The sequence below is a fragment of the Lithobates pipiens genome, unplaced genomic scaffold, assembly GCF_037356315.1.
Source record: "Lithobates pipiens isolate NorthernLeopardFrog02 unplaced genomic scaffold, aLitPip1_a1.2 Scaffold_19, whole genome shotgun sequence".
NCBI lineage: Eukaryota > Metazoa > Chordata > Amphibia > Anura > Ranidae > Lithobates > Lithobates pipiens.
Genome location: NW_027507764.1, coordinates 418,444,889 through 418,456,944, shown reverse-complemented (window position 1 = coordinate 418,456,944; position 12,056 = coordinate 418,444,889). Strand labels below are relative to the sequence as shown.

At 44.0% G+C, this 12,056-nt stretch overlaps 1 protein-coding gene across 4 annotated transcripts in view; it reads right to left on the bottom strand.

Annotated features, from left to right (window-relative positions):
* Positions 1 to 12,056, bottom strand: part of YES1 (YES proto-oncogene 1, Src family tyrosine kinase) — an 86,565-nt gene that overhangs the window by 57,153 nt on the left and 17,356 nt on the right. The window contains exon 1 of one of the 4 annotated variants that reach the window (XM_077492540.1): positions 4,302 to 4,426. The exons of the other annotated variants lie outside the window; for them this stretch is intronic. The gene's annotated coding sequence lies outside the window, so the exon portion shown is untranslated. Of the gene's footprint in view, positions 1 to 4,301; positions 4,427 to 12,056 lie in introns of those variants that run through there. 4 annotated transcript variants of the gene reach the window in all.

Here is a 12,056-nt window from a genome sequence, read left to right as displayed (position 1 = left end):
TCCTAATTGAGCCCAATTAGCCATTTTCCTTCCCCGGTTTCATGTGACTCATTAGTGTTCCAAGGTCTTAGGTGTGAATAGGGACCAGGTTCGTTAAATTTTGGTGTTATCGCTTTCACTCTCTCATACTGTTCACTGGAAGTTCAACATGGCACCTCATGGCAAATCACTGAGGATCTGAAAAAAAAAGCACACTGCATCAAATTGGTCTGCATGGCTGTCGTCCCAGAAGGAAGCCTCTTCTAAAGAGAATGCACAAAAAGCCCGCAGTTTGCTGAAGACAAGCAGACTAAGGACATGGATTGCTAGAACCATGTCCTGTGATCTGATGAGACCAAAATAAATGTATTTGGTTCAGATGGTGTCAAGCATGTGTGGCGGCAACCAGGTGAGGAGTACAAAGACAAGTGTGTCTTGTCTACAGTCAATCATGGTGGTGGGAGTGTCATAGTCTGCAGCTGCATCATTGAGGGAACCATGAATGCCAATATGTACTGTGACATACTGAAGAAGAGCATGAGCCCTTCCCTTCAGAGACTGGCCTGCAAGGCAATATTCCAACATAACGACCCCAAACGCCAAGACTATATATTTGGTTGTACTCTGTGCTTTAGGTACGGACTGGGCTGCTGCCTCCACAGTGAGTCACTCTTTCCGGGTCACCGCCAAGACAACCACTGCCTTGCTAAAGAAGCTGAAGGTAAAGGTGATGGACTGGCCAAGCGTGTATCCTCAGGCGGAAGAGCACAAGGTCTCCAACATCTGCCAGCTCTGTGATGTCGTCATGGAGGAGTGGAAGAGGACTCCAGTGGCAGCCTGTGAAGCTCTGGTGAATTCCATGTCCACAAGGGTTAAGGCAGTGCTGGAAAATGGTGGCCACACAAAATATTGACACTTTGGTCCCAATTTGGACATTTTCACGTACTCACTTTCACTCAGGTGTACTCACTCTTGTTGTCAGCAGTTTAGACATTATTGGCTGTATGTTGAGTTATTTTGAGGGGACAGCAGATTTACACCCTTATACAAGCTGTACACTCACTACTTTACATTGTAGCAACGTGTCATTTCTTCAGTGCTGTCACATGAAAAGGTATAAAATACTTACAAAAATGTGAGGGGTGTACTCCCTTTCGCGAGATACTGTACGTACATGCATACATAAAACCCACACCCTCAGAAATCTAGCTATACAATGTGTAAGGCAAGGCAGATACAGCAATACTGCAAACCCAAAACCAGTAACAACTACATAAAGATGTTGGTGATATCTCAAGAAGGACTTCAATCTCTGAACACTCTTATAAATCATATCCAAACCAGTAACCAATGACATCTGAATCAGGAGACAGAGTGTGAGAAAATCACCCAAATCAGGATCATGATTCATGTTGAATTCATTTTTGGAGCCTGAACATCTGCGGCACATTCAACCATCTTGTGTATCTACTCATCACAACTAATAACCCCCAGCACTGGAATATAGAGCCATGCAAGCCTTCTCATTCTATTTCTATTCCATTTCAATGACAGGAAAGTCCCTGGCTCAGACAATAAAAGGGAGGCTACACACCAACAACAGCTGGTCATTGAATACGTGCAACATTTGTTTCCATTTACAGAAATATAAGGTTTCAAAGACAGGAACACTGGCTAGATCAGTGTTGCTTCTTTAGCTCCCTGGATCTACACTGGGCTATTTGCACACTTGGCGTTTAACCTGGAGGCGTCCAATCCTGGCATTTTAGTGGGCTGTCCAAATCTGCAGCAACTCTATGGCAGGCATATGCGGCGGCTGGACAGGGCTGAACACTGTACCCAGTGGGCATACGGTGCTAAACACAAGAACCACTAGCTTGTAAACACACAGCTCTGACAGATAACACTGCTCCACGTGGAGGATGAAGCCATCTGCATGTGCCTCCTGAAGCCACCTGCATGTGACACGCCCCCATATCAGCTTAACAAGTAGGTGATTGGCTGCTAGAACTGGTTGTCATCCTAACAACCAATCACGTGCTTTTTAAATTGAAAGGTTAACCAAGGCATCTCCCACGCCTGCCCTCTGTCCAGTGCTGTTCTGCCAACGTAGAGGGATCTTTCACAATCAGCACTGCAAGGCTGTGTCATACACTGCACTAATCCCAACAATGCTGATTGTTTATTTGTAAAAGTAAAGCGCTGCGGGCCTGTGCAATGAATCAGTCTGGGCCGTGTATGTGTACAAGCATTGGCAGATCACAGAGCTGCAGAGTGACCTACTATTTTGGCAGATCATCATCAATTGTTTATTCATAATAGCAAAAATGAAAAAGTCAGCTTAGACCCCTTTCACACTGGGGTGTTTTTCAGGCGCTTTAGCGTTAAAAAAAAGCGCCTGTAAAGCGTTTGAAAGAAGCCTCATCTGCAATCCCAATGTGAAAGCTCAAGTGCTTTAAGAGCACTTTCACAATGTCAGCGCCCGAAAAACGCTTGTAAGCGCCGCTTAAACTAGCAGCACTTTACCAGCGATTTTCGAGCGCTACTGGGCGCGTTTAACCCCTGCTAGTGGCCAAATAAAGGGTTAAAAGCGCCCAGAAAGCGCTGCTGCCAAAAGCGCTTTTCAGGCGCTTCCCATCGATTTCAATGGGAAGGGGCGCTTTAGGAGCAGTGTATTCACTGCTCCTATAGCACTGAACAGAAGCTGCTTGCAGGACTTTTGACGCCCTGCCAGCGCCTCAGTGTGAAAGCACTCTGGCTTTTACATTGGGATTGCAGTTGCGGCTTCTTTCAGGCACTTTACAGGTGCTTTTTTTTAAAGCCAACGCGCCTGAAAAACGCCCCAGTGTGAAAGCACTCAGGCTTTCACATTGGGATTACAGATGAGGCTTCTTTCAAGCGCTTTTTTTTTTTTTTTTTTTTTTTTTTTTTTTTAACACTAAAGCGCCTGAAAAAACGGCCCAGTGTGAAAGTGCTGGCTGTGACTCAACCTCACAGGAATGCCCAAAAATTGGATTCTTAGCCGTCCGGGAATCTGATTGGCTTCCAATCAAAGTCAATTAGCCCATCATGGGAGAGAGGGGAGGGGGTTCCATGTCTGAATGAATCCATAGAACTGTGGCTTGGCTCGGGTGCCCCCATAGCAAGCTGCTTGCTGTGGGGGCACTGGACAGCAGGGAGGGGCCATGAGCAGCGAAGGGGGACCAGAGAAGAGGAAGATCCAGGCTGCTCTGTACAAAACCACTACACAGAGGCAATTATAACGTTTGCTGTTTATTTATTTTTTTAAAACAAGACTTACAATCACTTTAAGAAAGTGGGGGATAGAGCCAGGAAGAGAGGCACTTTTAATTCCCAACAGGGTCACTTATCTGAACAGGACCAAGTGCTACAAGCACATGGATCCCTCAAGTATTAAATAAATAAAAAAAGTAAAAAATAATCAAATTTTCAGTTTTTACTCTCCACATCACATCCATACATACACTTAACACCTCTCCCTCATACTGCAACCTTCTATACAAAGGTTTCTTAAGCAGGCCATACATGGTCAAATTTCAAAAAATTTTCCTTTTCAAAATCATAAAGTTATTTTTTTCTCATCCGATGGTGCCACCATTGATTTTCGAAATCTGGCCGACCAAGCCTTCAATTTCACCTCATGATGCTACAGAAAAGAATTTGTGGCTGGGAATCTTTTCTCTCCATAAATTTTCGTTTCTTATTAGATTTCGCACACAATTTATTGATTCATTGATTAGAAAATCGTTTGTTTTTCAAACAATTTCCAACATGTCCGATTCCTCAAATTTGATTGCATGAAAATAGTCCGTTGCTGCAGTCCACTAATGGTGTGAAAATCGTACAAAAATTCTTAGATACGATTTTCAAAAGAAAATTCTTTCGAAATTCCAACAGTGTATAGTCGGCATTAGTCTACCATTTCTCTCATAAGTCAGATGTTTTAAAAAAAAATAATAAAAAATCGGTCAAGAATCTGGGCAAAATCGACACATGCTTGCTGCTGGGCTGCCTAGTGAGGCTTTCAGTCTGGTTCAGGGGCGATTTCAGTGACAAATTCGCACCTGAACAAAAATCACACTGGAACCTGCACCAAAGTTAGACCCGCATATATGTGAACCCAGACCCAATGATCTAGGAAGCCCAAATATGAGTATGCACATAAACTCAATTCACCAAGTTAGAATGCATGTTTCCTCATAGTGAGGTTATTTTCACCTTGTATTGGTCATCATTGCTGAAAATGACAGATGTTAAAATAAAGAGCAATCATTACACCTTAAGGAACTTAAATCACTTACTACATTACTGAATTTTGTGCTCTCCACATCACCAAAATATTCAAATGTTCTTCCCAGCCGGAGGAATTTTCCCTGTAAAAACAGAAAATCCAGGCCTCTCTTTGGCCGTTTTATATATTTTCAATGCAGTATCTTACTACAAAAGTAAAGAGGACAAAAGCTCAATGCTAATCTTTTCCCAACGGTGGGGTAGGGGTGGGGAGGTTGGACTAAGTGATCAAACAAAAAGGAAAAAAACTGGGCGTACAAGAAAGAATAAACAGAGCCTGGGCGGAAACGAAAGCACAAAGCTGCAATATAAACAAGGTGTAACCAGAAGGCATAGCACACTAAAAGCTCCATATACACGATTCCAAAAATCGACTGCTTCAGCAGGAACCAACTTTTGGTCAATGTGTACAGTAGTCTGAGAGAAGCCGGTCTAATGACCAACTTTTGTCGAAGGAAAACCAGCATCCAATCAGTGCTCTCAGCCAAAGCCAATTAGTGTGTTCTGTACAGCTTGTCATAATACAATAGTGAAGGGGGGAAGATCACGGCACCAACTTCACTTGTGTTTATATGGCAATCTGTCCGTTTTTTGTTGGAAAAAAAAAAAAACACAAACATAACTTGCAGTGTGTACCGGACTTTAACTAGAAGCAAGCTTTATAGGAAAATTCAGAAGCTACCACTGCCATCCTCCTCCTGAAAATTCCACATGGAATATATGGAAGTCAAAAATAAAAAATAAAAACACACACAGTATTTTAACGACTTCAGCTCTAGAAGGTTTACCCCCCCCCCCCCCCTCCCCTCCACTACAAGGCCATTTTTTGTGATACGGCACTGCGCTCCTTTAAAGCAGAGTTCCACTGGTTGTTACATCTATTAAAAGTCAGCAGCTACAAAAAAAAATGTATCTGCTGCCTTTTAATAAAACAGACACTCATCTGTCCCATGGTCCAGCGATGTAGCCGCCCGAAGCCTCGCTCCTCTGCCCCCGTCATAGGTGTGGGCACTCAGATGTGACAGCTTGCGGCTTCACAGCCGAGCACTCACTGCGCATGCACGAGTCGTGCTACGCTCTGTCAATGGCCAGGTAATCTTCTGGGACCCATTATGTGTCCCCAGAAGATTGCAGGGAGGGGGTCGTCTAGGGGGAGAGGAGTTGCCGTTAGGCGGCCAGACCAGGAAGTGGGAGCTGGGTACCTATCAAAACTAGGTACCCGCTCCCCCCCCAAAAGAAAATTACATGCCAATTGTGGCATGTCAGGGGGCGAGGGGTAGTTAAAGCGGAAGTTACACTTTTGGGTGGAAATCCACTTTAACTGACAATTGCGTGGTCATGCGATGCTGTACATAAATAGAGCTTTCTTTTGGTGGCATTTGATCCCCTCTGCAGTTTTAAATTTTTGTGCTATAAATAAAAACAGACCGGCAATTGTGAAAAAAAATAAAAAAGAAGAAATAAAATTTTCTGCTATAAAACACAACAAAAAAAAAAAAAAAATGGAAAAAAAAAAAAAGGAAAAAAAAAAAAAAGTCTTCATCAATTTAGGCCAATATGTATTCTACTACATATTTTTGGTAAAAAAAAAAAATCCCAATAATCGTACATTGATTGGTTGACAACTTATAGCGGGACTGCGCCATTGTGGCAGACAAATCGAGCACTAACATTTTTGATACTTTGAGGACCAGTGACACGAATACAGTGATCAGTGCTAAAAAAAAAAAAAAAAAAATATGCACCATCACTGTACTAATGCCAATGGCAATCAAAGGGTTAAATGTGTTCCTAGGGAGTGCTTGCCAACTGTGGGGGTGCTTTAACTGTGAGAAGATAGATATCCTTGTTCCTGCTTAGCAGAAACACAGGATGTGTGCTCTACTATCAGAACAGCAATCTGCCTTATTTACATAGGCAGACCGCCGTTCTGCCCATGTCGACCTGCTGATTGACTCCCGCTGTGTCCAATCACAGCAGGAGCGTGTCGTCAGTGGCGCACCTCAGACCCGGTAGTGCAGAATCACGTACCTGTACATGATTCTGCGCAGGGGAGTCGCCGCCTCGCAGTAAATGTACGTGGGGCAGTCAGTAACAAATTAAAGATGAATCCAGGTATGGCAAGTCCTACATAGTTACATTGGTCCACCTTGGACCAATGTAACTATGTATGCAACACACCTGTGGGATTCCTGTGGAAGCTGGAAATCACTTTATCAAGCACCGTTACTACAGTGCTTGCTGCCTTCTTCTGGGTCCTGTGCTTTCCTGCTGCTTACTGAACACAGGAGGTGACCTGCAGGGCACAGGCGCCAGTAAGAGGATGCACTGCATTTTCTCAATGAATGCAAAGTGTACTCTGATTGGATGAGGTGAAGATTGTGATGTCACCACCTCACCCAATCAGAGAATGATTTGTGTTCATTCAGGAGATGTAAAGTATTTCCTAAATGGCCTTGTGACAAGCGAGCGTCCCATGTTTACAATGCAGGAGGACAGCCACTTAGAACGGGAACCAGAAACTAGCGAATATCACTGTAGTAGCGATATCTGCCACAGTGATTTCCAGATTCAGCAGGGATGCCACAGGTATAGCACATATATATGCACTTACACTGGACATGTAAAACTTGCCATACCTGGAATTCAGCGAGTGCACAGCAAGGCAGGCTCCATACAACAGGGCTCCTTTAAAAACTTGCCAACAGCGCTATAGATGAAAGACAGCTACATTGTGGTCGTCCAGTTCTGAGAGGGCATCTATTGATGCCCTCCCAGAATCCTGCCCCCCTGCGAACCCATTTGGTGCGTTCTGTTATCTTGGGTTTAGCAAAAAAAAAAAAAAAAAAAACAAGTGGTGATTAAACACCAAACGAAAGCTCCATCTGTCTCAAAAAAAATATTAATTTAATTTGGGTACAGTGTCACATGACCGCACAATTGTCATTCTAAGTGTCAAAGTGTGACAGCTCTGAAAGTTAAAAATTGGCGGAATGATAATAAGCTCCTGACCCTCCCCTGTACCCCTCATTTAAAGCATTATTTATTTATTTTTTGTATAAAATGTAATTTCTTATCGTACATCACGGAACACAGAGCCATAGTAGTTACTATGTGTTATAGGCCACCTTCAGGTGATAGACACTGGCATGCCCTAAGACAAAGTCCACTTCCTATATAACCCCTCCCACTACTGGGAGTACCTCAGTTTTTTTGCCAGGGTCTTCTAGGGTGTTGGTCATGAGTGAAGATGTGCTGTGCTGAGCTCCACTGGAACAATCCTTGCTGGGGCTACTAGCCATGTAGCAGGATCCATTCAAAGTGTCTTTTAGGCAGAATTGAATAGTACCTGGGCCTTGTGTGCGAAGAAACAAGGTTTTGCCTGTAAACGCTTCTCTTTTTAGAGAGCTGGACCCGGGATCCAGTACTTTTGGTATTAACGCCATAAAGTTTTACTGGCGGTGGTGCTATTACAGGTCCAGGATTGTGGGTTTCCCCCAAGGCTACCCAGCTCCTGAAGGTTTTTTAACAGAACCCACCGTGAAGGGTGAAGATTGGGTCTGTTGGTTTTACCACAGAAAACCCTGCGGCGGGAAAGATAAGTGGCGTTTTCTAAGAAATTTTTGAATTTTCTTATGAATGTCTCCCTTAAATTAGTGAATGTTGTCATGCCTGTGTCACCACTGGGGGCTGTATAGAGCACATACCTTTGCATGATACCTCAAAAAGCTCACGCTGTGTCCGAAACAACAGCTTCCTTTCCTCCAGTCAGCAGCAGACCTCCGGTAAGTCTGGGGGGTCCTCTTACCCTCTTCACGGGGTAGAAGCATTGTATTAAAAAAAATAAAAAATACCAAACACACACCACACACAGACGAACAGCATGCTGCCCTACTCGGTGGCTTCCAGGCTCCCTCTTTGCCAGTTTCCCCCCTCTCAGTACGATCCCATAGGATCAGAGGCCTGCACTCGCGTGGGAAAACTCTTTTTTTTTTTAAAGAGAGGGGGCAGGGCTTAGCTCAGCGTTCGCATCCTCCAACGTCCAGCATGGGAAAGTGTGTTTAAAAGCACCATTATTACTGCTGTAAACTAACGGAAGGACACAAGAGCAAAGAGGGGCATGAAAGGGGTTTAGCGACAGGCATTCCTTTTGGAACATTTACTGTTGCATCGGGCTATGGTTGGAAAGGGGGGGGGGGGTAAAAGCACCTCAAAGAAAGAGCTCGAGAAAGACTTCTACAGCCACTAGGAAGCCTAAAACCATTTCTAAAAATATGGCCTCCTCCCCGAGAGTATTATGGCTGGTCAGAGTGAGCCATCAGGCATGTCAGGCGTTGCAGCTGCTTTTAGCACTGCAGCCCCTGTATATATTACTAAAAAAGTTTTTTTCCTCAACCATTTTAGACTTGGAACAAAAGATTGATGCCTTAATCGCATCCCAGAGTGGGACTAAGCGTAATAGGTCCACGTCTATTACCCAGGACCATTAAACAGAAGAACAGGGAACGAGAGATGACGCTTTTCTCTCAGGGGACCAGGAAGAGGCTGATAATTCCTCTTCTGAAGAGTAATACAGATGGATCAGGTTCACAGAAAAGGTTGTTGGTACAATCTCTCACTGAATTGGTCCGCTCCACTTTTTTGCTGCTTGTTTGGGTTCGCTAAATCCTCTCCAACCTATTCATGCTATCATTCCTATCCATTCATTACTGAAAAAAAAAAAAAAAAAAAAAAACGTATGTATTCTGAGTGGGAGCACCCAGATAAAGTTTTTTCCTCCAAAGAAGTTTTCAACACTCCTATGGAGGAAGAGTTTAATAAGAAATGGAGGAAGAGTTTAATAAGAAATGGGGGATTCCAGCAATTGACGCTGCTATATCCTCTGTGAACAAGAACTAGACTTGTCCTGTAGACAATGCTCAAATGCTGAAGGATCCAACAGATAAGAAGTTGGAATTCTTATTGAAAAACAATAATTCGCTGGCAGGTTCAGCCTACACTGGCAGCGATCGGGGTATGTCAGTCCCTAAAAGACCAGTTTAAAGAGGTGCTCAAGATTATCCCTGATAAGCAGGCCCAAGATTTGGCCGGGATATCAGAGGCGTTAGAATCTTTCATATCATCTATTGTAAAACCTATTCTCCAAGCCTCACGGCTTATGCTTGGGCTGGTACACGTGGGAGAGTTTTATGGTTGAAATATTGGTCAGCCGAAGCGCCATGCACAAAGCTCTTGGCTAGTTTTCCATTTCATGGTGAACGGTTGTTTGGAGACAATCTGGATAAATATAACCAAAGAATTTCTAGTGGAAAAAGTTCCCTTTTACCAGCTAAGAAGTTTAATCATTTTTCTTTTAAACAAGCTTCTCCAGTGCCAGGAGCATCTGCATCTAGGCAGTCACGACGGACTCCACCGTCAAGTTCAAGAGGTAAACCTCAGGGTCAAGAGAGGCCCTGGGGGAGGAAGCCCACTAAACAAATTATTAAAACCTCCTTATGAAGGGGCGCCCCCGCTCGCTCGAGTGGGTGGAAGACTTCTGCAGTTCTCAAGGGTCTGGCAGGAACAGTGTCGAGACAAAATGGGCTTCCTCAATATCTCTAGGTTACAGACTAGAGTTTCCAGAGTTCCCATCTCCTCGTTTTCTCAGATCAAACGTTCCCAGAGACCCAGGAAAAAAATAAGTCTTTCTGGCTTTGGATCACCTCGTCTTAAAAAGTGATATCGGTGGTCCCCATGGAAGAGCTAGGGTTAGGGTTTTATTCAAACCTTTTTAATGATACCAAAAACGGGGATGTCAGACCCATTTTAGATCTCAAAGATCTAAACCGTTTTTTTTTTTTATATCCGCTCTTTTTGCATGGAGTCAATCCGATCAGTGGTCTCCATTCTACAAGGTGGAGAACTGCTAGCATCAATCCACATCAAGGATGCTTATCTACATGTACCTATTTTCCCCGCTCACCAGAAATATCTACGCTTCGAGAGAAAAAAAAAAACAAAAAAAAAACTTCATTTTCAGTTTGTAGCTCTGTCTTTCGGTCTAGCTACTGCACCTCGAGTGTTTACAAAGGTTCTGGCTCCCCTTTAGCCAGATTAAGGGATCGGGGGATAATGATTCTGGCTTAAACAATCTACTCTTGATAGATCAGTTGGTAGCCCACTGAAACCAGAGAGTTTGGTCACCAGTCAGCTATCTGGAATACCTAGGTTGGATTCTCAACCTAGAGAAATCCTCCTTAAAACCATCAAGATTTCAGTACTTGAGCCTGATCATAGATACAGCTCAGAAGAGGGTGTTCTGACCCCAGGCAAAGATCAGTTCCATAAGGGAACCGATTCAGATGGTCAAAGCAAAGAACAGTGTTTTTATTCGATTTTGCATGAGATTGTTGGGAAAGATGGTAACTTCGAGGCTGTTCCTTATGTGCAGTTTAATTCAAGACTGCTGCAAAACAGTATCCTGTCAAGTTGGAGCAAAAAGATCCAAGCTCTATAATTTCCAATACGTTTATCCCCCAAAGTGCGTCAAAGCCTCAGTTAGTGGTTGATATCCAAGAATCTTCAGAAAGGAAAGTCCTTACTACCACTTATCTGGAAGGTGGTGACAACAGATGCCAGCCTTCTGGGCTGGGGAGCAGTCCTGGAAGAAGCATCAGTCCAAGGAAAATGGTCCAAAACAGAAATGACCTTGTCCATCAATATTCTAGAGATTCGGGCAGCATGTCTGGCCCTGGAGGCCTGGACGCTCAGAATATGGAATTGTCCGGTCAGGATCCAATCCGACAATGCCACAACAGTGGCTTATATCAATCACTAAGGGGGCACGAGAAGTCGTGCGGCTCAGAGAGGTGAATCATATCCTATCCTGGGCAGAAGACAACAGCATTCCTTGCCTATCGGCAGTCTTCATTACAGGTATAGAGAACTGGCAGGCGGACTACTTGAGTCCCCCACAGTTGTTCCTAGGAGAATGGTCTCTCCACCTTGACATGTTTCTGTCAGTATGTCAAAGATGGGGAATTCCAGACGTGGATCTGTTTGCATTCAGATTCAACAAAAGATGGACAACTTTGTGTCAAGGACAACGGATCCACTGGCATGCGGAACAGATGCCTTGGTTTTTCCATGGAACCAATTTTCACTGATCTATGCATTCCTTCCTGTTCTGCCGCTTCTGCGTAGGATCAAGCAGGGTGGGAAGGAGGCGATTCTTTTGGCCCAGGAGATCATGGTATGCAGAGATCGTAAAGATGGTGGTAGGGGACCCGTGGACTACCACCGCAGCCAGACCTTCTTTCGCAAGATCCGGTATTCCATCCTACCCAACAAATGCTAAATTTAACAGTTTGGCTATTGAGACCCCCATTTTGAAAGACAGTGGGCTGTCAGGTTCAGTAGTTTCTACTTTGGTTAATGCTAGGAAGCTGGCCTCCAGAGTCATATTATAGAGTCTGGAAGGCATATGTCTTCTAGTGTGAATCCAGGGGTTGGCACCCCAGGAAATATGTCATAGGTAGGATCCTTGAATTTCTACAGCTGGGATTAGAAATTAAGCTGGCCTTGAGTACTATCAAAGGCCAGGTGTTGGCCTTATCAGTGTTCACTCTCTGGTTCATAGCTTTATTCAGGGGGTAACGAGGATTAATCCTCTGGTTAGGTCACCCCTGAACTCTTGGGACTTGAATTTAGTCCTGTCGGCATTATATAAACAGCCTTTTGAGCAGATACGAGATATTCCCTTGGTCCTTTTGACAAGGAAATGTTTT